This window comes from Amblyomma mixtum, chromosome 1 (genome assembly GCF_055824585.1).
Source record: "Amblyomma mixtum isolate Tamu chromosome 1, ASM5582458v1, whole genome shotgun sequence".
Lineage (NCBI taxonomy): Eukaryota > Metazoa > Arthropoda > Arachnida > Ixodida > Ixodidae > Amblyomma > Amblyomma mixtum.
This window is the reverse complement of record NC_143012.1, coordinates 137,288,080-137,292,140: the sequence shown is the minus strand read 5'-3', so window position 1 is coordinate 137,292,140 and position 4,061 is coordinate 137,288,080. Positions and strand designations below refer to the sequence as shown.

General features: G+C 45.1%; 1 pseudogene; it reads left to right on the top strand.

Annotated features, from left to right (window-relative positions):
* The first annotated feature begins 617 nt into the window (after positions 1-617).
* Positions 618-2,072, top strand: LOC149367706 (uncharacterized; annotated as a pseudogene).
* The last annotated feature ends 1,989 nt before the right edge of the window (positions 2,073-4,061 follow it).

Below are 4,061 nucleotides of genomic sequence, written 5' to 3'. Positions count from 1 at the left end.
GGGCATCACTTGACCTGAACTTAAAGATGATATTCGATTTGTTCCTGTCTTTTGTTGGCACTCGATGCACGAGGTCAATATCGTTCACCGTTATTTCCGTTCCAACCTTCGTGGCAAGAGCGGAGACAATGCCTGTCAGTGACTCGCTGTCAGTAGTAGGGATGCCTTTTAACTCAAGGTTATTTCTGCGACTGTACTGCTGAAGTTCAGTTAACTCTGCTCTAGTACGCTGCAGCTGTTTCGAAAGTTCACTGTTTTCATGCTTTAGATAATTCTGCTCTTCCTTAAGCTCGCCTATCTCCCGACGAGCCTCGGCCAGTTCTTTCTTAAATTCTTCAAAACTTTCATTCATAAATTCGACTGATCCCCGCAGGGTGCCAAGCTCATGGTTCAGGTTCTTTCCCAAGGCTTCCAACTTGCTATTAAGCTTCACAAGAAAACTTCCAACTTCTTTCACAGTAGTTGGAGCCTTATCGAATAGCCTTTCTCTCTTTTCTTTCGTGTTAGACGGGTTACCGGACCCTTCATCATCACTCATTGCTTTAGGACGACCCAGGCACAAACTACAAAATGTGTGTACAAGTAAAGAGTAAGGGCGCGGCGGAAGCTCAAGGAATATGCCTCTTACAAGCCCCTTCTTGTTTCTTATCCAGGCCGTGCACTTCATCGCTGTGAAGCTTTCACCAGGCGAAATATGCTTCGGTTTTCCTGTCGAAGCGACCGAGCATCACGTTTTCTTGACCAACCAGTCAGCGGAAAACACCTGCGGAACTGAAAATCCGGACCTGCCCGCCTGGAATCTACCACACGCTGATTATCACCAGCCACCATCGTCTACGTCACCAGCTCCGACGGGTATAAAGACGGACCTGCGGTGCAGCCTTGTCAGTGGGCGCGGCGGAAGCACAAGGAATATGCGTCTTACAAGCCCCTTCTTGTTTCTTATCCAGGCCGTGCACTTCATCGCTGTGAAGCTTTCACCAGGCGAAATGTGCTTCGGTTTTCCTGTCGAAGCGACCGAGCATGAGCATCACGTTTTCTTGACCAACCAGTCAGCGGAAAACACCTGCGGAACTGAAAATCCGGACCTGCCCGCCTGGAATCTACCACACGCTGATTATCACCAGCCACCATCGTCTACGTCACCAGCTCCGACGGGTATAAAGACGGACCTGCGGCGCAGCCTTGTCAGTGGGCGCGGCGGAAGCTCAAGGAATACGCGTCTTACAAGCCCCTTCTTGTTTCTTATCCAGGTGAGGGACAAGCGTCCTGTCCACGTTTACCATAGCGATGATGCCTTTCTTTTGCTTCTGCCGTGCCCATGGCCCCTGAGCGTAGTGCTTTTGGCGATTTACCATTGTTTCGTGGACTTGCTTTGTTCTTGTAGTGACGTCGATCTTAATCCTGGACCTGGCACTGAAACTATGTTTACACAAATTCTGGCCGAACTGAATGTCCTAAAGCAAACCACGCAGTCAGTACATCAACAACTTGGTGAAACAAATAACAGGATAGCTGCTATCGAAGGAAAACTGGACGGATTGACTTCTACTGTTACATCTTATTCACAGAGAGTCGACGAAATGCGAAAAACTGTGGAAACTTTGCTTCGTAAGGTTGACGACTTAGAAAACAGAAGCAGGAGAAATAATCTAATTGTCTACGGTGTGCCAGAAAATAATGAAGAGCAGCACCAGGACCTAGAGGCAATTGTGTCTGAAAAAATTCTCAACGACATACTGAAGGTGCCTAATGTAGCTATCGAGCGAATTCACAGACTTGTAAGACCTGCTGAAAAAAATGCCGCCCCCTAATCTTTAAACTGTTGAACGGAAGGGACAAGGGAAGGATCCTTCAAAATTGCAGCAAGCTAAAAAACACAAAATACGTCATCTCGGAAGAATTTTCGCCACGGGTTCAGTCGATACTTAAGAAGCTTTGGAACAGCGCCCAAGAGCAAAAAGCAAATGGTGCGAAGGTCGGGCTCTTTTTTGACAAGATAAAGATCAACGGGAAAACTGTTCCGATGGGATGAAACTCTCGAGGAAAGAGTGCCCGTAAATGATCCCTGACCAGTCTGTTCGGACGCTCGCAAATATCACAGACATGCGCAGACTGTGAAGTTACCCAGCCAATGCCTCAAAGTCCGCCCCACTGCGGGCTCTTCTTCTTTGTTGAACATTAATGCCAGAAGCATATGGAATAAATGCGATGACTTAGAAGGTCTTATTATCACACACGACGCTGACATCACAATCATAACCGAGACTTGGTTGAACGAAGCTATTCCTCATTCAGAAGTAATACCCAACACTCATGAGATAGTACGGCACGACCGTAGCAGAAGGGGAGGGGGCGTAGCCATAGCTATAAAAAAGGGACTAGATTACACGGTTATTCCTCATAATACAGGCATCGAAATGGTTTGGATATTGCTTCGGTTTAACAATTTGAACATTTTTATTGGTTCTGTGTATCCCCGGATGCAGACGTCTCGGTTCTAGAACGACTGCACGAATTTTTGTTAGAACATGGTAAAAAATATGCTTATGTAATGATGTGTGGTGACTTTAATTTATCAAAAATCAACTGGGAACTTCTGCGTGCTGTAGCTTCATGTCAACATTCTGATCTTTTGCTTGATATCGCCTTTGCATTTAATTTAAAGCAGGTCGTGCAGGGGCCGACACGTACTGCATCAGGTTCAAGCTCCCTTCTAGACCTTGTGTTTGTTAGCGATACTATTGAAAAACTTGGCTTCTCCGTTGAAATCATACCAGGCATTTTTGATCACAAAGCTGTACTCTTCAAAAGTAACATGATGCGACCGCCTGTCCCTGAGTTAAGAAAACCATTTCTTGACTTCAACAATGCCCTAGACGAAAGTATCTTAGATTTATTGGAACAAGACTACGATGAATTCGTTGAGAAACACGTGGCTGGTCTCATGAAAGTTAATGACCTATGGGTGCACTTCAAGTCTATTGTACACAAATGTATCACAAGATACGTGCCAACTAAACTTAGAAAAATGAATCGCAGTAGTCCCTGGATTACTCGCGAACTGCTCCAGCTCAAGCGTCGCATCAAGCGTCCAGGATCCAAGCGATTTAAAACAGGGCATATTTCCCTACAGTCACTTCGCACAGAGTTGCGCATGAAAATTAAACAGTCTAAGTACACTTTTTTTAACGTTAAAATGCATAACTTTCTCACCGCAGACCCACACAAATTTTGGATACACTTAACAAAGAAGGATACAGTTAGTAAAATTCGTTTGAATAACAGAGGAAGTAAGGATACTTACGACATTGCATCACCTTTCAATAATTACTTTTCTTCAGTGTTTTCTACTGACAGTAGGCAGGAGCCTGAATTTCAATCCACGTGCCTTATCTTACCAGACCTGCAAATATCTGTCGAAGGAGTTTTTTCAGCTCTACTCAGTTTAGACAAAAAGAAGTCTCCTGGGCCCGATGGCATTCCAAATGCGTTCCTCTCCCGCTACGCAGAATGGTGCGCGAAATATCTTGTCATCATTTACAATGAAAGCCTTCTAAATTCCGAAGTTCCGGCTGACTGGAAGACTGCAAAGGTCATCCCTATCCACAAATCGGGTGACAAACTTTGTCTAAACAACTACAGGCCAGTTTCACTCCTGTGTACGTCGGGTAAGGTTATGGAGCATTTCATTTTCAAGCACTTGATTTCTTTTCTAGAAAGCAGTAACTTCTTTTCTAGTAACCAGCATGGGTTTCGGCGTGGCCTGTCCACCGTAACACAACTAATTCACACAACCAATGAACTTTTGGAATGCATTGATAAGGGTGGGCAAGTAGATGCAATATTTCTCGACTTTGCGAAGGCCTTTGATCGCGTTTCGCACCGTAATCTAATAATAAAGCTCAAACATCTATTACAAAATCAGCGTCTTGTTCAATGGCTCGATTCCTACCTCTCTGAACGGCATCAGTACGTCCAGATCTCAGGTTCCAATTCTGTGCCAGCTCCAGTTCTCTCAGGAGTACCCCAGGGCTCCATTCTCGGTCCACTATTTTTCC